This window comes from Bos javanicus, chromosome 5 (assembly GCF_032452875.1).
Source record: "Bos javanicus breed banteng chromosome 5, ARS-OSU_banteng_1.0, whole genome shotgun sequence".
NCBI lineage: Eukaryota > Metazoa > Chordata > Mammalia > Artiodactyla > Bovidae > Bos > Bos javanicus.
In genome coordinates this window covers 9059964-9082379 of record NC_083872.1, presented here as the reverse complement: position 1 = coordinate 9082379, position 22416 = coordinate 9059964, and the positions used below count along the sequence as shown (strand labels likewise).

Here is a 22416-nt window from a genome sequence, read left to right as displayed (position 1 = left end):
CCAAAATCAAATTGAAGTATAATGACTATAAACCAGTTTATAAAGTCTTATTCAGGGGTCTAAATTATAAAAAAAGAATTTCGTCACATCCATACTCAGAGGAAGAAGCAGTAGATTAAGAACCTCCAATATTTTTAGAATTAAAAATTGCTGAAACAACAAAGAATTTATTATCTGTTCTCCACCTGGAATGTGCCCACTGGAATTATGAGGGATGTTGAGTGGGATGACTCTGAGTCTGTTCCTGCAGGAGGACTTCCTAGAATAACATCACAGGATGAGCATTTTACCTTCTATACAACATCAAAACAACCATTAAATCCAAATGATTAATCTGCCCATTCTCCAGACTTGGCTGCCTTATTGAGAGACGCCATTTTGGAAACAGACTTTTCTTTTTTCCTGAAAGATATATCTATCTATATATATATAGATATAAAGATCTGTCTCAGTTCAGTTCAGTTCAGTTCAGTCGCTCAGTCATGTCCGACTCTTTGTGACCCCATGAATCACAGCACGCCAGGCCTCCCTGTCCATCACCAACTCCCGGAGTTCACTCAGACTCACGTCCATCGAGTCAGTGATGCCATCCAGCCATCTCATCCTCTGTCGTCCCCTTCTCCTCCTGCCCCCAATCCCTCCCAGCATCAGAGTCTTTTCCAATGGGTCAACTCTTCGCATGAGGTGGCCAAAGTACTGGAGTTTCAGCTTTAGCATCATTCCTTCCAAAGAAATCCCAGGGCTGATCTCCTTCAGAATGGACTGGTTGGATCTCCTTGCAGTCCAAGGGACTCTCAGGAGTCTTCTCCAACACCACAGTTCAAAAGCATCAATTCTTCGGCACTCAGCCTTCTTCACAGTCCAACTCTCACATCCATACATGACCACAGGAAAAACCATAGCCTTGACTAGATGGACCTTTGTTGGCAAAGTAATGTCTCTGCTTTTCAATATGCTATCTAGGTTGGTCATAACTTTCCTTCCAAGGAGTAAGTGTCTTTTAAAGATCTGTCTATGTGTATATATATATAACTCTCCCATTGCTCATTCAGTGTTGTAACAAATTTATAAAAAAGTTATAATGTTATTAAAAAACTTATATTTTACAAAGTTATAAAATAACAGCACCTAGAAAATTAAGATGTTGTACTCCTAATCTTCAGATTTATCACTCCAAGCCTTCCAAGTACAGTGTCAAAACTTATCTATAAATATTTGATAATTGAGAAGTATTCTAAAAATTTATTTCATCGTCAGGAAAAACTGTATAACTTTTTTCACAAAAGATAATTTTCTATCTTTTCAATCAATTCAAGAACAGATTTCAGCACTCCTTCTGTGGTTTCTTCAGACAGTGTGAACACATTTTGCCCTTTACGATCTTCAGTGTCCACCATTTTTTATGATGGCCTACATGTATTTTAAATTCATATTTCATGCTTCTCCGTTTCTCATTTTAACATCTTGAAATTTCTTTGCTGTCTTCTCACAAAGTGATGTCTCAAACCTTAAGTAATTCGGGTTTTGTTGCTCTTTCTAAATTTCTTTGAATTCTTTTATTTTAAAATGGATTCTATTAGAGTATAGCTGATTTACAATGTTGTGTTAATTTCTGCTGTACAGCAACATGATTAATTATACATACATATATTCTTTTTCAGATTCTTTGCCATTATAGTTTATTATAGGATAATGAATATAGTTCCCTATGTTAATTCTTGTTTTTTAAACTTTTATTGGAATACAATTGATTTACACTATTGTGTTAGTTTCAGGTATGCAGCAAAGCGAATCAAGTGTATCCACCCTTTTCTAGATCCCATATAAGTCGTTACAAAGTATTGAGTAGAGTTCCCAGTGATTGTACCCACCTTACTCTTATGTTTCTATTTGAAGATCTTAGAATGATGCTGATTTTAAAAGTAGCAAGTTTTCAACACTTCAGCTGTTCTGAACCAGAAACTCCATTTAATTCATTACATGCTGCCAAGTCACTTCAGTGGTGTCCGACTCTGTGCGACCCCATAGACGGCAGCCCGCCAGGCTCCCCCATCCCTGGGATTCTCCAGGCAAGAACACTGGAGTGGGTTGCCATTTCCTTCTCCAATGCATGAAAGCGAAAAGTGAAAGTGAAGTTGCTCAGTCGTGCCCGACTCTAGTGACCCCATGGACTGCAGCCTACCAGGCTCCTCCATCCATGGGATTTTCTAGGCGAAAGTACTGGAGTGGGGTGCCATCGCCTTCTCCGCTAAAATGCAATAGTCTACATTTAATGATGGGTCAAGAATGATAACGATGATTTAGAAGACACATTTGAAGCTCTGTTCAGAAGAATGACAATGTTACAGATTAGATATCTGAAGAAATAAATGACGAGGCCAGTGAAGCTTCTGTATTTTAGGCCAGTTAACTACCTATCAAAAGGGCACTTCTCTGATGCTATTAAAATTTCAACTTTTGACACAGAGATATGTCAGCAATGAATTTGGTTTGTAATAATATGCCATTGATGATAATGTCTTTTTAGTTTAGTGAATCCTAGAATAACTAAGTTTTCAAGGCTGAAAACTGGGGTTTGACTAAAATCACTATATATATATGGTGGTGGTGGTTTGGTTGCTAAGTTGTGTCCCACTCTTGTGACTCCATGGACTGTAGCCTGCCAGGCTCCTCTGTCCATTGGATTCTCCAGGCAAGAATACTGGAGTGGGTTGCCATTTCCTTCTCCATATATATATATAAATATATATATATTTATATATATATATATCTCTATCCATCTATATATATATATACAGTTACTCAAAATTATTTATGAGTGGTGAACTTCTTTAAGCCATTTCCTTAAAAAGGACCAATGCATTGATTTTGATCTCATTATTGATAAAAGTTTATATAAATGTGGAACTCGAGTTTGCTCCTTTCCTTCAACATACGAAATTATGTTTCGTGTTGTCATCTTGTATTTTAGTTGACGAGATATCTATTCTTTTTTTCCTTGCTTCTTTATATGCTCTTTGTTCTACCTGATTTTTAAGATCTTTGCATTATCTTTGTAGTTCTGTGGCTTTGTTAAAATATATTTGAATTTGTTTTTCCTTATCTGGTTTGCGGCTTGGAGTGATTTTCTATATGGTATTCATAGCTGTGTGCTCAGCCACTCAGTTGTGTCCAACTTTATGTGACCCCATGGACTATAGCCTGCCAGGCTCCTCTGTCTATGGAACGTTCCAGGCATGTCTTTCTTCAAATATGGAAAACTTTCAGCTATTATCTTGTAATTAATCATCTGGCATTCCTAATAGACATTAGTGTGCTTTCTCATTTTATTCCTCTATGTCTTTTAAGTTTTCCATCTCTTAACATTCTGTGTTTATTCTAGAAAAATTCTTTAGGTGTAATTCACAGTCCATTAATATACTCTTAGGTCATTTCTCTTTTCATCCTAAAAGTTTTCATTAGTTTTTTTAATTTGGAAACTGACTGTATAGCACAAGGAACTCTACTCAGTGCTCCCTGGTGACCTAAATGGGAAGTAAATCCAATAAGGAGGGGATATATATATACACACATATATATATATATATATGGCTGACTGACTTTGCTGTACAGCAGATATTAATACAACATTGGAAAGCAACTATACACCAAGGAAAAAACTATAGTTTTCTTATATTTGAGCATTTGATACTTCAAATCTACTATTTTGTTCTCATAGTGTCTTATTGTTGGTTTTTATTTCTTATTTATCTATAATTTTTTAAGGGACTAGTTTATGTTTTTTCATATTGTTAAGCCATCTCAAAGCTTTAGGATTCAAATGCTCTTCCTTACGGTGCCTGCTTAATCTTTATGCTGATAATTCTCATGTGGGGCTTTATCACTATTCATTAAACTGTAAACTCATTTTCAGGTTGTTTTTTCCTTTGGGATTCCTATGTGCTTGGTTCAGACATGTTTCCATATAGAATTGTAGGTTTTCAGTAGTTTATATAAATTACATTTGGAGGATTCAGGCACTGTAAATAATATACAATTCAAGTCCCATACTGATATATGCCCAAGCATGGTCTTTTGATATGTCACAAGACAGGTACTTTTCCCCTCTATTTCATCTAGATTCCTATGCAGACAAGCTCTAGTCACTTCCCTGTATCATTGGGTGCAATTTTCTTGCTGCTTCATCAAGTAGGAAGGAGCTCCTTGCTGGTCTTGAGTTTAGGTGAGAATTCCAGTTCCAGATCTCTAACCTATCTTCAGTTAGATAATTTTCCTTCCTATTGCCACAATGAATTCTCAGAAGTCTATTCTTTCATATTGATTAGACACACAGAATCCTTACTAAATTTAAAAATGGCTACTATGACTTCATCCATTGTGAAGTTCCTTCGCCAGACAGAACAACAGAGCAAAAGATTTGTTCTGATTTATATCAGAATCAGACACGTAGTCATTGGGAAATGCAACAAAGAAAAATTTGAGGATCAGAAATGATGCTATTAGTACCTTGTATTGTGGAGTATTTGACTCCATAATCACCACAATGTAGTCACCCTGACATTACTTAGCCCTAGCTAACAGAAGCAGAAGAGATTAAGAAGAGGTGGCAAGAATACACAGAACAATTGTATAAAAAAAATGTCTTAATGATCTGGACAACCACAATGGTATGGTCACTCACTTAGAGCCAGACATCCTGGAGTGTGAAGTCAAGTGTGAAATCAAATAGGAAGCCTTAGGAAGGCCTTACTATTTAAAAAACAACAACCACAAAAAAAATAAAATAAAATAAAGTTAGTGGGAGGTGATGGAATTCCAGCTGAGCTATTCCAAATCCTAAAAGAAGATTCTGTTAAAGTCCTGCACTCAATATGCCAGCAAATTTGGAAAACTAGGCAGTGGCTGCAGGAATGGAAAAGGTCACTTTTCATTCCAATCCAAGAAAGGCAATGCCAAAGAACGTTCAAACTACCATACAACTGCACTCATCTCACATGCTAGAAGGTAATACTCAAAATCCTTCAAGCTAGGCTTCAACAGTTTGTGAACTGAGAACTTCCAGATATAAAAGCTGGATTTAGGCAAAGGCAGAGGAACTAGAGATCAAATTGCCAACATCAGGTTATCATTGAAAAATCAAGAAAATTTGAAAAAAAAAAAGTTAATTATTTTTCATTGACTATACTAAAGCCTTTGACTGTGTGGATCACAACAAACTGTGGACAATTCTGAAAGAGATGGGAATACCAGAACACCTTGCCTACATCTGGAGAAATCTGTATGCAGGTCAAGAAGCAATGGTTAAGAACCAGACATGAACAATGCACTGGTTCAAAATTGGGAAAGGAGTATGTCAAGGCTGTATAATGTGACCCTGCTCATTTAACTTGTATGCAGAGTACATCATGCGAAATGTCTGACTAGATGAATCCCATGCTGGCATCAAGATTGCCAGGAGAAACATAAACAACTTCAGATATGCAGAGGATACCACCCTAATGGCCGAAAGCAAAGAGGAACTAAAGATGCTCTTGATCAAGGTGAAAGAGGAGAGTGAAAAAGCTGGCTTAAAACTCAACATTCAAAAAACTAAGATCATGGCATCCAGTTCTATCATTTCATAGCAAACAGATGGGGAAACAATGGAAACAGTGACAGACTTTATTTTCTTGGGCTCCAAAATCACTGCAGATGATGACTGCAGCCATGAAATTAAGAGATGATTGCTCTTCGGAAGAAACCTATGACAAACTTTGATAGTGTATTAAAAAGCAGAGACATCATTTGTAGACAAAGGTCCAAAGCTATGGTTTAGACAAAGCTATGGTTTTTCCAGCAGTCATGTATATGGATGTGAGAGTTGGACCATAAAGAAGGCTGAGCACGGAAAAACTAATGCCTTCGAACTGTGGTGCTGGAGAAGACTCTTGAGAGTCCCTTGGACTGCAAGGAGATCAAGTCAGTCAATCCTAAAGGAAATCAGTCCTGAATATTCATTGGAAGGACTGTTGTTGTAGCTCCAATATTTTGGCCACTTGATGCAAAGAACTGACTCCTTGGAAAAGACCTTGATGCTGGGAAAGATTGAGGGCAGGAGGAGAAGGGGGCAATAGAGGATGAGATGGTTGGATGGCATCACCAATTCAATGAATATGAGTTTGAGCAAGCTCCAGAAGATGGTGAGGGACTGGGAAACCTGGCGTGCTGCAGTCCATGGGGTCAGAAAGAGTCAGACACGAGTTATCGACTGAACAACAACAACGCAGATTAGTTTTCTCAGGCAATATAGATTTATCTAATATGTAAATTTATACATGGCATTTAAGAATTGTAAAGCCTTAAAAGAGTTAAAATAAGTGGATTGATGGATTTTAACACATGAACGACAGTAAGAATCAGTGAGATTAAAAAGAGTAAGATCATTGGAAAAAATTTGAAGGAAGAAAATGTAGATTAGAACTATTGGATGACAACTATTTTGTGGGTCTGAATATGTACGTGTTTCCTGTTAATAGTCTGCCTCTCCACTAATATGAACCCTCTATGAGAACAGAAGCCTGGACATAGTGCTTGGAAAACTGACTGGCACAGGAGGCACTGTTGATTCAATAAGTTTGTGACCCAGGCTTTATGATGGACAAGGTTTATTGCGCCAAGGGCTAGTAGAGAACAAAAATATATTGGTTGAAAACCTACGAAATGTCCAACAAACTTATATGTGATGATAATTGGTGATATAGGACTGGTCAAGCAATTTCAAGTGTCACTTCAAAGGCAGGGAGGAACAGAAGCATTTGGGGAACTCACACAAGGTTGAGTGGCAATACCATTTTGTGGTCTTATTAAGCCAGAGGTTTCATAGTGGTTTTTGAAAGTTGTGAAGCAGAGATAGAAATAACTCAAGGTAGACATTGACTATTCCTGTTCCAAGACTTTCATTTGAATGTTGCCAATATTCCATTTTATCCTTCACTCTTGAGAATGGATTGGGGAAGAGGGATGCTTCACATTAAAAATCTCTTCAAATCTTTCTTCAATGGAAAAAGAACCATTTTTTTCCCCTAGTGGAATTTCTGGAGTGAAGAGGGATTTTAGGAACCTATATGATAATTTCTGTTGTGCCTCAACCTAAATAGTAATAGAGATTCTGGAAACTTTTCTTTTAGACAATTTATTTTACTAAAATTTAGAACCAATGAAATGTTATGGACACTTTTTTCAGGAAAAAAAAAAAGTACTTTTTACACTGAAGATTAGCTTAGTATTGAGACTTGATCAAATCAAGAGACGCTAATGATTACAGGCCTTTATTTTGCAATTATCAATTTTTCTTTGGAGGAAGAATTTTAGTCATGAGGATATAATTCTGTTTTCCTTTCCACCTCTACCACTTGTTCTTTAGGGTAAATAAAAGTAAAGGGGACTCAGAGTTGCTAAGACTTCCTTGACCTCCAAAGAAGAGAGGAGGAATAAGACACATATGCCCTTATTGGGGCCCCATTCCTTGGATTATCTAGACTTCACTTCACCATCCCAGGTACAGATACTCTATGTTTCCTCAAACTATCCAAATTTAATGACTAGAAAAGCAAGACAAATAGTAAAATAGAAAATACTAAAATTCAAATAGAGCAAAATATTCTTTTTGGTCTAAAGTCTGGTCTAAAAGTAGCAAATTTAGCAAAGTACCTAAAACAAAGTAGATATTCAAGAAATACTTGGCAAATTAAAGAAAAACCTGTAGGGATAGATGCAACAAATAGGTAATAATTTTTGTCCAATTGAACATGATGCTGAATTTTTTGAAAGTCACAGAGGATAGAATACCTTAGGCAGTGGGGTCCAATAAAACCTTGAGTGGTAGCTTGAGTCACTGAGAGCAAAAGCTGTTGGTATTAGGCTATGAGATCACCAGTTCTCTCTTTTCATATCACTTGCTAATGTCCATTGAATTAATTCATGCTCACTGTCTCTGCTTAAACCTTTCTCTTGATCTGCTTTCTAAATGGATGTGAACCTACAATATGGATCGATCCACTTAAAAAACGGAATACACCTGATGCTAGTGGTAAAAGAATCTGCCTATCAATGCAGAAGACACAAGAGACACATGTACAATCCCTGGGTTGGGAAGATCATTTGGAGGAGGAAACGGCAGCCCGCTCCAGTGTTCTTGCCTGGAAAAATTTCAGGGACAGAGGAGCCAGGCAGGCCACAGTCTGTTGCAAAGAATCAAACACAACTGAGTGACTAAACATGCATACACACACATACACACACACACACACACACACACACACACACACACACCCCTGTTTCCTTGAGTGATAAACAGACCATTAACAAGCATCTTCTCTACTTAATAGTAAGTTTAATACTGCTTGGGTACCTGTATTTGATACCACTTGCTCCTCAAGCTCTTCTCTTCCTATCTTCTCTTCTTATACTTTTCCTCTGTTCAGAAGAATACTACTCATGTTATAGATACTATCTTGGTGTTTTACAAAAATCCCCTACCCTCTCTTTCAGTTTCTCATTTACTTATAATCAAACATGTTTTTCTTTAGTGTTCATATTCAAAGTAAACAAGTATTTAAAAATATTTTGTTTAATTGGTTTACTTTTTAGAATCACATAGTATTGTTTCCTACGATTTTCCACTTCAGAGCTCTTTCTTTTACAAATAACATAATTTGACTATAATTTTGTGGTTTAAAAAAATTGAATGTGAGCATCCAACAACATTTATAGCATCATATGTATGTGAAAATGTTTTGAGTTCTAATTATTCAACTTATAAGTTAAACTTTTTAAATACAACCCAATTGAATTGAATGTCTGCCTGTATTGTAAATGTGATTTTTAAAACCAGCCGAAAACCAGGAATATTTTATTGATAAAATGATTCTTATGAATCTGGAAGACAAATTATTCCAACTATTTCAGGACATGTTTACTTTATAAAGTAAGTACACCTGAAAACCTAAAGATTTTGATCATTGCCCCTTCTAACCTTTGTCTCAGTAGATTCTACAATGTAGGAAACAAGAATTAATTTTATAGGTCAGATAGTCTCTACAGTTTTCCTGTTAAATCTAATGTTGCTTTTTTGTGCTCATCCAGTGCCAGAGGTAATCACAACATTTCCTTTCTTCATGGTTCAGAAGACAGGCCTTTGTCTCTTCTAACTTCAATGTATACTTCAGAATTTGGCATTTTAAGTTGGCAAATTGTGTCTGACATTAGGGAATTCCCTAAAATCAGATAACAGAAAAAATATTCACTTATGAATAAATGGGGTATCCATTTATGATGGATTCATGAGCCAAAAGGTTTTACTTAGTTGTACCAATAAATAATCTTTTGAAAGTTTGACACCCACAGGAGTTATCTCAGTGGAAAGCGTAACAAAAGTACAGACTGGAATTCTTAAAGAAATGATGCTTGTTAGACATATCTAATATTGAAAGAATGACTTGATATTTGAAAATTTCATAAAACTAGATTCAAGTGTGAAAATAATAATTGTACAAATATGAATTTAATACACTTTACTATCACAGAGATCATTTACTATTTGGTGACAAACGTTTATTTCCTTAACATCTTTAAGATTTAATTTCAAAATATTTAAGACTCAAATGAAAGGAAAAACAGTCTAAAATCCTTTGTACAGTCCTAGGAGGCAATGGCACCCCACTCCAGTACTCTTGCCTGGAAAATCCCATGGATGGAGGAGCCTGGTGGGCTGCAGTCCATGGGGTCGCAAAGAGTCGGACACGACTGAGCGACTTCACTTTCACTTCTCACTTTCATGCATTGGAGAAGAAATGGCAACCCACTCCAGTGTTCTTGCCTAGAGAATCCCAGGGATGGGGGAGCCTGGTGGGCTACCGTCTATGGGGTCGCACAGAGTCAGACACGACTGAAGCGACTTAGCAGCAGTAGCAGCAGCAGGAAAAATAAAAATCCTTATTTGTTTTCAGTATATTCATGTCAATTACATGTCTATAGCTTTACAATATTTTCCTCTTGTCTGTCTCCTTGCCGACATATTGAAGAGTATTGCAGTGCTCTGAGATGATCTGATATACATATTTAAAATGCTGATTCTAGAGCCCATTACCAAAGATTCATGTGGAACGTAGGAATAGATATTTTCTTAGATTTGCTTCAGGCTACCTTTTGAGATGTTTCTCAAAATATTTGAAGAGTAGAAGATGAAACTGTTTCTAAAAGGCATCTAAGTAGAAGGGAACAAAATGGAAATATTTTAAGAACTGTATGGTGAGAACCACACTGTCAGAACAGCAGCAGTGTCTTTCATTATATAATGATTGAGATAACCATTATATACTCACAGTGACAATTCTTACTTAGGAAACTACTTTTGAGTCCTGGTAACATGCAGTTTCAGAGTCACTTCATTTGTTTTAATAATCTATGTAGGGAAATCGTAAAAATTAGAAAAAAATGTTTCAGCAGTTACAGTGATCCTATAACATCATACTGCATTAGATATAAGAGAAAATTCTAGTATTGCAATTGCTCATTCCCCAAAGGTGAAGAACTGTTTTATAATACAAGCCAACTGGACAGGTTTATTTAATAAGATGATGAATTTGTAGGAGTATATCACGGTTTTATTTGTGTATGATTTTAGTATTGGAGACCTACTGTAGCCAACTTCCTAAGGAAGAAAAAATTAAGATGCAAATAGAAGAATAAAGCCCAAGACACAGCCTCATACTATAGTATTATTTCCCCTGTATACAATGAGAATCATGTGAAAGGTGATTCTTTAGAAATCCAAAACTTCATTAACATGGTATTCCCAGTAATAATAAGTGAGATAATTTAATCACCTCCAATTTACTTCAGAGAATCTTGTTTATGACTAGTGAAAGGGTGTTCGACATGACAGACCAAAGAAGCAATTTGATTGGTTAATGAAGAATCTAAGAATGATAATTGAATTTGATGGAATTCATTAGTTAGGACATTCAAGCAGATACTTTACAACTGCAATTACGAACACTAACATATGTAATATCACAATATGATATATGTTCTTCATTGTTGAATGTGGCTTACAAGAAAGAGTAAGACATAGTGTGGCACAAAGAAACATCAGCCTGAGACAAATTCTGCCTCCACCCCCTCCCCTTACTCAATACTGTTGCTAAAATCTCATCTGAGTAGCAGGGCACAGAAGCACAGAGGCAGATGCTATGGCATATTCTTTCAGAATGCAAGGCTGCTCAAGATCATCTACAGATAATGAACCATGACAACTTTGGATCTGATAAAGTACAGAATGAAAATGGGAGAAGGCAACAATGTCATAGAGGTGGCCAGGGCCCCATCAACTAAACCAGCATGTCAAGGACATTAATACCCAGTAGTAATTTCAAAAGATATGAACGATACGATTTCCTTTACTGCCAAAAAATATTCACTTGAAATAAGAGATGCAGTCCTATAATTTTCCATACAAATGCATTTTTCTTCCACATATCACAAGATCATCAACAAAAGATACCAAAGTTTCTTTTTCCATGTACCTTAGACAGCTGCAGTGCAGTGTCCAGGAATGACAGGTGACTGGTCTTCCAATCTGAAGGCAGGTGTTTGTCAAGCTCTTGCTAGTTCTCGTTTTCCTGGTTTTCCTTGAGAGAAAGAATTAAAACATTCATAAAAATGCTGGCCTGCAACTCTGTACTCACCTTCGCTACTGTGTATATAGACTTTTGCAGAGGCAACCCATTCATTATACACATCCAGCTCTAGCTTCCTTAATTCCCGGTTGCATTAGGTGCTCCAGGCTAAGAACCAAGAAGTATGCATCATGCAGACATAAAGAAAAATCTAGAAGAAGAAATGTTTCAAGAAGGTGGGTCAAAAAGAATCTTGCTGCGATTTATGTCAAAGAGTGTTCCTATTTCCAGGGCAGGGAGAGAGATGCAGATGTAGAGAGTACTATTACTGACATGATTGTTCATTTTAATATCACGTTAACATGATTTCAAATTTAAAAACACTAGAGCCTTGTGGACACGGGGAAAAGAAGAGGGTGAGACAAATGGAGAGAATAGCACTGACATATATATATACACACTACTATACGTAAAACACAGAGCTAGTGAGCAGCTGCCGTATAGCATGGGTGGCTTACTTGGCGCTCTCTGATTACCTAGAGGGGTGGGCTGGTGGGTGGGAGGGGGGATCAAGAGCGAAGGGATATATGTATACATATAGCTGATTCACATGTGTACACAGAAACTAACACAATCTTGTAAAGCAATTGTACTCCAATTAAAAAAAAAAAAGAAAAGAAAAGAAAGCAACTTTCCCCCTATTTCTTCCAACATAGCCTGTTCCATAGCATTGCTCCGGAGAGGAGAAATAGCATGTGCTGCCACAGAAGGCACCCAAAGGAATTACCTCCTGCGGGGAATTATCTCTAAGCAATTCACACTTTGTTTTGCTAACAAGACTCCTTGTTAGGATACTGGAGTGCCATTCTTCTCTGGCAGTGTTCCCCCACCTTTTAGAATTATTGAAAAGCTAACTGAGTCTATTTTGATTTGTGAATCTCTTTGTAAGCAACAGCAGCTGCAACCGTGCTAATAAAAAGGAAAGGATTGGCTATTTACCTTAGGAAGGACACTGAAACACTGCACATACAAAAGCATTTGAGTTGTGGAGGAGGTCTATCAAATATTTTCATAGTTCCCTTCCTTCCCTGCTTCTTTTGTCCTTTTCTCCTCCCTCCTTTCTTTTCAATCCTTTTTTCCCCCTATTCTTTCCTTCTCTTTTTATTCTATTTTTTAATACACTTTTTATCGCATTTATATATTCTCAGAAACAGAACAACCTATCTTATATTTGAGATTTTTAAATAATGATTTTAGAATATGAAATCTCATAAGTAGCAGAGCTCATTCACAAATGTGGACACACACAGGGAGGCTTTAAGTTATCAGCTGCATCTTGTAGCTCCGATTAAGAATGGAGGTTCTGCTGATTCCAGTGGCTCTGATACTTATCAGACCATTCTGCTCTCTTTACGGTTAGAGTTTCAGTTCTCTGGAGAAAGCTAACATGGAAACACTGTTATTTGAGGATTCACATTTCCTACTACAAGTTAAATGAATGCACAATCTCCTACAGCTTTCCTTATATTCTGAATAGCATTTTATAGTTCCTCTGCCGTTATTAAGGAGTCCTCTTTGCCAACTGATGGGCCAGAATCGTTCTGTCTTACATCCATGTTGGAAAATCTTTTGGGGGTTTCCTGGGTTTGTGAAAACCTTAGTTGTTGGTTTCAAGGAAAAGAAGATGCATAAGAGAACATAATTCCTTGAGTGGCTTCTGAGCTCCATTTTGCCTGGCTGAGACAGACAAGGGAAGGCTGACTTCAGCTCAGGCTGTTCCCATTATATTTAACAAATATTAATTGAAAGTCTACTGTGGACAATTTGTTTTTGTTGGCCAGGGAGGTCTCGTGATAAAAAAAAAAATGGGACAAGATACTTTCTTGCCTCTGAAAGAACTGGAGAGACAGATGAGAATATAAACTATTATGACAAATAGGTTAAGTGCCACAGTGGAGATTTAGGGTATGGTAGGCATTGATAAATGACTCTTCCCATCCTCAAGGATAATTCTAAGATCTCATTTGGAAAAATGTAGAAAACACTTCTGTGTGTTTATGCACATTGATGAGGGTGTCTGTCACTCACGTGAGGTGAGGGGATGGAATAATAGAGTCCAGATCTATATTGCTCTCTGCAATGATTTATTAGTTTACCCAACTGTAGCTTTTCACAATTGCATATTCTTTCCAACAATGATTCCAAATGGCTTTTCTCACCCAGAAAGCATTAAAAATCTCTCTCCCGTGGCTACAAGTCCCAGAAAGTATCTGATTTCTCAGAGCACAGTCCCTGGAGTCACTTTCTAAATGTTGGTGAGAATACATGAGTTAGTAATATATACCCATTTTGGAAGCCAAATAGCAAAGATTAAAAAACATCTGTCTTTGGGCCTATGAGCCTACAAGCAAGCGGTAGACTTCCAGCAGCGTCTGGGGCAAGAACAGTGTGTAACACAGATTTAAAAACAAAAGATTCAACTAGAATCATGTAGCTCAGTCACATAGTTTAAAAGGATATTACCAACTCCCATCAGAACCTACTTTACAATGTGTTACATAAAACCATGTGTTGTAATCCTAAGACACTTTTGATGGAAATTCTTTCTCTTAGAAGCAATTTTCTAAACGCTTATTCATGTCAGGCAGGGTGCAAGAGAGTGAGTGCTCATTGGCAAGCAGACAAACGGCTTCCTCTGGTGCCCGCCACACCTCGGCCCACAGAGCTTGCAGGCTAATGAAAGAGAGAGATGACAAAAACATACACACAGAGTATGTATGATACACACTTTAAATGTAATAAATTTCAAAAAGGTAAAGATGCTAGGAGAGTGAGAGGAGGGGGGATTCACCCAGAATTGGTGTCCTTGCAGAAATCGCATTCAGGAATTAGCTGGATTTGCAGGTAGGGTGGAGTCAAGGGGTAGATTCCAGGCAGAATAATACAAGCTCAAGTTGTGATGCAGAGCGGAGCTTCATGTGTTTGAGAAACAAGGACGATAGAAAAGGTCAGTGCGGTTGTAATGTAGTGAGTATGGCGAGGCACGGAGGGTGTCAAGCCTGGAGGCAGGCGTGGGGCAGCCTCTGCCCACGATGTGAAGAGCCATGGAAGCCACTGAGGCATCTAACCCCTTTAGCTACTCTTTGGATAACAGACTGAGTTGGGGGTATTTATTACTATTAAAGTGTTTTTTCTTTTACCTATTCTAAGGAGTGAAATTTATTGTATTGATTTAAAAATTAATTTTCTGACTTGCTGATGTTCAATAGGTCTAGGTAGATTTGCACTCTTAACTTCTGATTAATGTATTTTTCTTCCTAGTACTTATCATTACATACATGCTTGTCTGTTTCTTCCTCTCACCACCACCACCTCTTCAAAAATCTGTAAGAATTAGTTTCTTTTTTTTTTTCAGTTTGGTTCACTGTTGCCTAGAATATCATTTGGCTACCCCTCTATATAGCAGTAGCTCAACAAATACATGCTGAATCTACAAATGAATAGATAATTTACAAAACTGTCTCCCAGTGCTAGCAATCATTTACTATTATTTTTATCCCAAAGTTACTTTCTTGTGAGGTCAACTTTGCATGGTAAAGTGGAGTCTATTAGACTAATAACATTGCTTCTGGTGATTCATCATTAAAAACAGTATTTATAAATATAAAAACAGTTCGTACAATTCAGTAACAAAACAAACAAACAATCCAATCGAAAGCTGGGCAGAATACCCAAGAAAACATAAAGATGTGCCAGCAGACACATGAAAAGATACTCAACTTTGCTAAGTATCAGAGAAATGCAAATCAAAACTACAATGAGGTATCTTCCGAAGCCAGTCAGCATGACCATTATCAAAAAGTCTACAAATAACAAATGCTGGAGAGGATTTGTAGAAAAGGGGCTCCTCCTACATGGTTGGTAGGAACATAAACTGGTGCAGCCAATACAAAAAGCAATATGGAGGTTCCTTAAAAAGCTAGAGTTGCCATATGATGTGGCAATATACTGGGCATGTATCTGGAGAAAGCGCTAATGTGAAAAGGGGCCGGCACCCCAGTGTTCATGGCAGCACTACTTATAATGGCCAGGACAACAAGGAAGCAACCTAAAAGTCCATCAGCAAATGAATGGATACAGACGTGGTATATGGATATACAATGGACTACTATACAGTTGTAAAAATAAGGAACTTATACCATTTGCAGCAGCATGGATACCTAGAGATTACTATACTAAGTGAAGACAAAAAGGAAAGACAAATATCATGCGGTATCTCTTATATATGAACCATAAAATATGATATGAATGAACTTATTTAAAAACTAAAAATAGACTCAGACACAGAAAATGAATTTATAGTTACCAAAGAGGGTGCAGAAGGGATAAATTAAAAGTTTTGGATTAGCAGGTACAAAGTACTATACATAAAACAGATTACAACAAGGTCCTACTGTATAGCACAGGGAACTATATTCATTATTCTGTAATAAACCATAATGGAAAAGAATATGAAAAAATATATTAATATATGTGTGTGTGTATATATATATACACACATACACACACACACACACACACACACACACTGAATCACCTTGCTATACACCAGAAACTAACACCACATGGTAAGTCAACTATATTTCAATTTAAAGAAGAGTATAACTGTAGCTTATGGGAAACATATAAGTAAACCAATTTGGCAAATTAAATGAATAAAAAAGATAAGGATGAGTAAGTTAACTTGAAAGCAAAATGCATTTTATCTTAATGCACTTCTTTTAGACATTTGGTTCAATCATTTTAAGATTAGACACAATTATTTTTCAGCAAATTCTCTTGATATTTTCACAAAATTCTAAATCCTTTTAGTTATTATCAATTTAGAGATAAATAAAGATAAAAGACTCTCTGGGGCTATTTATTTGACGGGAACTTATTGGGACTTCCCTCAGAGCTCAGTTGGAAAAGAATCCACCTGCATTGCAGGAGACCCTGGTTCGATTCCTGGGTTGGGAAGATCCCACCCACTCCAGTGTTCTTAGGCTTCCCTGTGGTTCAGCTGCTAAAGAATCTGCCTGCAGTGCGGGAGACCTGGGTTCAATTCCAGTATTCTGGCATGGAGAATTCCATGGACTATATAGTCCGTGGGGTCACAAAGAGTCGGACACGGCTGAAGAATTTCACTTTCACTTTAGAGGAATTTAACAAATATATCTACTTTAAATTACATAATATTAAAAGGTTATATTTTTATGATACAGATGAATTCATAAAAGCTTATAGACAAAAAATCTAATAAATTATGAATTTTAATAGACATCTCCCACAGAGTGAGATGTTTAATTTATCAATTACTGTCTTCTGTGGAACACATGTACTATAAATTTCACCGGGTTAGATACAAACTGTTTTAATATATTAAATAGCTTAAATAATCTAAAGGAATGTGCTTAAGCTAAAGTTTTTCAAGAAAAACTGCCTAAGGTTGTTTGGTTATGAGCCCCTTAATTTTTACTTATGTATGCTGATTTTTTATAGTGTAATTTAAAAAGGTTAATTTGAGCACTGCTTTAATATGGAAAATTAATGTTACAGCAGTCAGTGTAAGTTAAATGGCTCAGTGAATCTAGGTAAAGAAAATATAAATAACTAGTTTATGATGCATTACTTCAGATTTTTTACTTTGTATATAAATAGATCATAGACAATATACCGCAGAATTATCCAAGACACAAAAATGTAAAGAATGATTACATTTGAATGTCCTTATGCCAAGATGCCCTGCAAGATAATTACATGGAAAAATCTTGTTTGCGACGTGCAAAGGCAAAACATAGGGGAGAAGGGAAAAGGGAGAGGTAGGCTCTTAACTGCACCAAATTTTTTCCCTGTTAAAGAAATAACAAGACAAAATGTTTGCGAATTATATTAAAAACATAGAATTCAAAAGGACTTAAGGAATTATCTAGCCCTTGATTTCGTTACCTGTTGGACTGCAAACCCCTAAAATATTACATAAAATTATAGGTATTTATGTATTTGTGCATTTTCACCAGATTCTCTAAAGGAGTCAGTGATAAAATGTTGATAAAATGTTTAGAAATAGAGATTCACCTGCCCAAGTTCTCATGGCCTATTGGTCGCTTAGTAGAAGCTGTAACTTGTGTCTTTTGATTCTCAGTCCAGTGAATAAAAGTGCCTTTTTCATTATCAACATATTTCCTTGCTATAAAACATAGTCCAAGTCAAACCAACATAGCAATTTTCTTCTAAGTATAGAATGTTAACGTAGCATAAAATACTTAGAAAAACAAGTTTTTTCTTTATTATTAGAATTAAAATTTATTTGGATTTTTTTAGAAGAAAAAAAAAAAAGCCAAGGGAGAATTTCTTTACCATGTTGATCAATATAGGATAAAAGCTAAAAAGAATTTTATATAATATTTCTGTGTAAGTTGATCAGAATAATGGAGTTTGAAAGCGCTGGCCCTCTTGTTTGATTTAATCCACAAAACAATGCATCTGCTTTCATATTTTTCTTTTGAAAATTTCATCATAGACTACACTGTGAATTTTAACTACCTGTTTTTGTTCAATTGATTGTCTTCAGTTTCTCTACTCCTTTGTTAGTGAGGACAAATAAATATATTTCTTTTTTCCTTTTGCAAATGAATGTTTCTTTTTTTCTTTTGTAAATGTATTTTCAAGTTTGATTTTAAATTATTCAAAAGAGATTTGGACCTCTTCATAAGATAAATTTGGTTAGGGAAAGAATCTAGTCTAGAGATTTGCTAAAACTACCATAGTCCACATCATCTATACTTTTATGCCATGAACTATTGTTGGCCATGGTTAGTGGTATACTAATTACTAGACAACAAACTAACAACACCAGCAACACTCGACCACTGTGGTAATTTGGGTGAACTCTGACCTGAAGTACCATTTTGTAAAAGATACTGGGAGAACAGATTTATACAGAGAGCATATATATTTATTTTATATATATATAATAAATGTATTGTATGAGACTCCAGTTCAGTTCAGTTGCTCAGTTGTGTCCGACTCTTTGTGACCCCATGAATTGCAGCACCCCAGGCCTCCCTGTCCATCACCAACTCCCAGAGTTCACCCAAACTCATGTCCATCCTGTCAGTGATGCCATCCAGCCATCTCATCCTCTGTCATCCCCTTCTCCTCCTGCTCCCAATCCCTCCCAGCATCAGAGTCTTTTCCAATGAGTCAACTCTTTGCATGAGGTGGCCAAAGTACTGGAGTTTCAGCTTTAGCATCACTCCTTCCAAAGAACACCCAGGACTGATCTTCTTTAGGATGGACTGGTTGGATCTTCTTGCAGTCCAAGCAACTCTCAAGAGTCTTCTCCAACACCATAGTTCAAAAGCGTCAATTCTTCGGCGCTCAGCTTTCTTCAAAGTCCAACTCTCACATCCATACATGACCACTGGAGAAACTATAGCCTTGACTAGATGGACCTTTGTTGGCAAAGTAATGTCTCTGCTTTTTAATATGCCGTCTAGCCTGGTCATAACTTTCCTGCCAAGGAGCAAGAGTCTTTTAATTTCATGGCTGCAATCACCATCTGCAGTGATTTTGGAGCCCCCCAAAATAAAGTCTGACACTGTTTCCACTGTTTCCCCATCTATTTCCCATGAGGTGATGGGACCAGATGCCATGATCTTTGTTTTCTGAATGTTGAGCTTTAAGACAACTTTTTCACTCTCCTCTTTCCATTTCATCAAGAGGCTTTTTAATTACTCTTCACTTTCTGCCATAAAGGTGGTGTCATCTGCATATCTGAGGTTATTGATATTTCTCCCAGCAATCTTGATTGCAGCTTGTGCTTCTTCCAGCCCACTAAAGACATGTAATTAATTTTATGGCATTGATTCAGTCACAGCCTCAATTTATCACGATAACTTCTAAGCATATTACCATCATTCTTAGGTTGAATAAGCCAAGAAATTAACATTTTATTCTGCACAGCTCAAGTTCTAGCAGACTTTCTTCCATGTATGAGTAGAGCAGGGAAAGAGAATGAGAAAGAATAAGAAAGAGAGAATTCATAGGCAAGGTTACAAATCTAGAGACAAAATGTTAGACTCAGCACAACACCAATATGTTCTTAGATGTTCTTTAGTTGCCTGTTTCAAAAGGGTACTCTTTCAATAAAATATTCAAAGAAGCATAATAAAAGTGTGTGCTATTAAACATGTTTGAACTTTTAAATAGTCTGAAATAATATTTATATTGTTACAATTATTTATAACTATTTTATGTATCTCACATCTGACAGGCACATTTTTGGGCTACCCTGATACTTTAAGAATCCACCTGCAATGCAGGAGACCCCAGTTCAATTCCTGGGTTGGGAAGATCCCCTGGAGAAAGCAATAGGCTACCTACTCCAGTGTTCTTGTGCTTCCCTTGTGGCTCAGCTGGTAAGGAATCCGCCTGCAATGTGGGAGACCTGGGTTTGATCCCTGGGTTGGGAAGATCCCCTGGAGAAGGGAAAGGCTACCCACTCCAGTATTCTGGCCTGGAGAATTCCATGGACTGTATAGTCCATGGGGGTCCCAAAGAGTCTGACACGACTGAGAGACTTACAATTTCACTATTTTACTATAAATCCAATTTAAGGAAAAATGATAAAATTGAAATAAAAAAACAAATCCTGTATGAAAAAAGGTTTTTTTGAGTTATATTTACAGTAAAGGGCTGAATTGAACTCTCACAGTCTTATTTTTTGGTTGACATTGGGTTCTAATTTTAGAACTTTCTAGTTATAATTCTCAATTCCTTTATCTAAAAGAAAAACATGTGTAATAAATAACAATTCTCCAGTATTGCTATTGTGAGGACTGGATAATTTAATTCACTTGAAATGTTAGCACTTAATAAGTCTTGTTGGGTTGATGTAGATGACACCACCCTTATGGCAGAAAGTGAAGAGGAACTAAAAAGCCTCTTAATGAAACGCAAAGAGGAGAGTGAAAAAGTTGGCTTAAAGCTCAACATTCAGAAAATGAAGATCATGGCATCTGGTCCCATCACTTCATGGGAAATAGATGGGGAAACAGTGAAAACAGTGTCAGACTTTATTTTTTGGGCTCCAAAACCACTGCAGATGGTGACTGCAGCCATGAAATTAAAAGACGCTTACTCCTTGGAAGGAAAGTTATGACCAACCTAGATAGCTTATTAAAAAGCAGAGACGTTACTTTGCCAACAAAGGTCCATCTAGTCAAGGCTATGGTTTTCCAGTGGTCATGTATGGATGTGAGAGTTGGATTGTGAAGAAAGCTGAGCACCGAAGAATTGATGCTTTTGAACTGTGGTGTTGGAGAAGACTCTTGAGAGTCCCTTGGACTGCAAGGAGATCCAACCAGTCCATCCTAAAGGAGATCAGTCCTGGGTGTTCTTTGGAAGGAGTGATGCTAAAGCTGAAACTCCAGTACTTTGGCCACCTCATGTGAAGAGTTGACTCATTGGAAAAGACTCTGATGCTGGGAGGGATTGGGGGCAGGAGGAGAAAGGGATGACATAGGATGAGATGGCTGGATGGCATCACCGACTGGATAGACATGAGTTTGGGTGAACTCTGGGAGTTGGTGATGAACAGGGAGGCCTGGAGTGCTGCGATTCATGGGGTCTCAAAGAGTTGGACACGACTGAGTGACTGAACTGAACTGAATGTTACCATTACTGCCATTATTACCCTTTTTAACAAGAAGTTAACACAATTTCAAATTTAAAAACACTACAGCCTATAGGTTCCCATTCTTGAATTCTAAAAGAACATACAATTATGGTATAATGGAACGCATGTCACTGTATTGATTGCTAATCAGTTTTTTATGCATATAATGTATTTCCTTATCTGGCCTCTAAGTCTCTTCAGGGCAAGAACTGTCTTATTAATTCATTTTTTATTTTTCTCTTGTTGTCAATCTCTTCTTTCTTCTCTCCTTTATATCAATATATTTATAGAGCACCTACTTTGTGCTAGACACTTCTGTAGGTCTGAATTTACAGGAGCAAGTAAGGCAGATCAACTCTCTGTCTTCATGTTGCCTACGTTCTTGAAAAATTCAATTAATACTCTGTTACTATTGTATTCGCTAAATTCTATATCAGTGCAAATGTTAGAGCTCCAAGGTAAAAATTTAAGACATGAACAAATATATACATAGTAAACATTTTAGAAAATCTATTTAAAATTTAAGAAATTGTAAAAGATGCAAACATTCATTAAAAGGCAACAAAAATCATGAAAAATTAACTACAATAATGAAGGTTCTGTATTATTTTTCAGTAAACATGTTCAAAATTTTCATGTAAACAAGAACTAAATGAACCAGGTTATAATTGAGTCACAATAAAAACTTTTATAATTTACAAAAGAGGCTTTCTACTTTGATGAGAAAAGAGTCTATAAATAAACAAATGGAGTAAATTGTAAAAAAAAAAAAATATGGTGTAATTTATAGAATAAATTTATTTTGAGCACAGTACTCAGTCCCAGATTTTTGGATAACACTGTCAACTGTCAGAAGAATCCATATATGAGAAAACCCAGACTTGAGAAAGTACAATGTAATTGGATAAGAAAGCCTCTCTTGAAATAGCTTGTTCATGTAATAGGAATCACGAAGGTTTGAACCTAAACTTCATAAATTATCTATCATTTTTTAAAAATGATGAATGTTTCTATGATTATTTAGGCAATAAAAAATAA

The 22416-nt window shown here is 36.6% G+C and overlaps 1 protein-coding gene across 8 annotated transcripts in view; it reads right to left on the bottom strand.

The window, feature by feature from the left end:
* Positions 1-22416, bottom strand: part of SYT1 (synaptotagmin 1) — a 608049-nt gene that overhangs the window by 474200 nt on the left and 111433 nt on the right. For 6 of the 8 annotated variants that reach the window (XM_061415614.1, XM_061415607.1, XM_061415613.1 and 3 more), the window contains exon 2: positions 11565-11669. The exons of the other annotated variants lie outside the window; for them this stretch is intronic. The gene's annotated coding sequence lies outside the window, so the exon portion shown is untranslated. The remainder of the gene's footprint in view (positions 1-11564; positions 11670-22416) is intronic. 8 annotated transcript variants of the gene reach the window in all.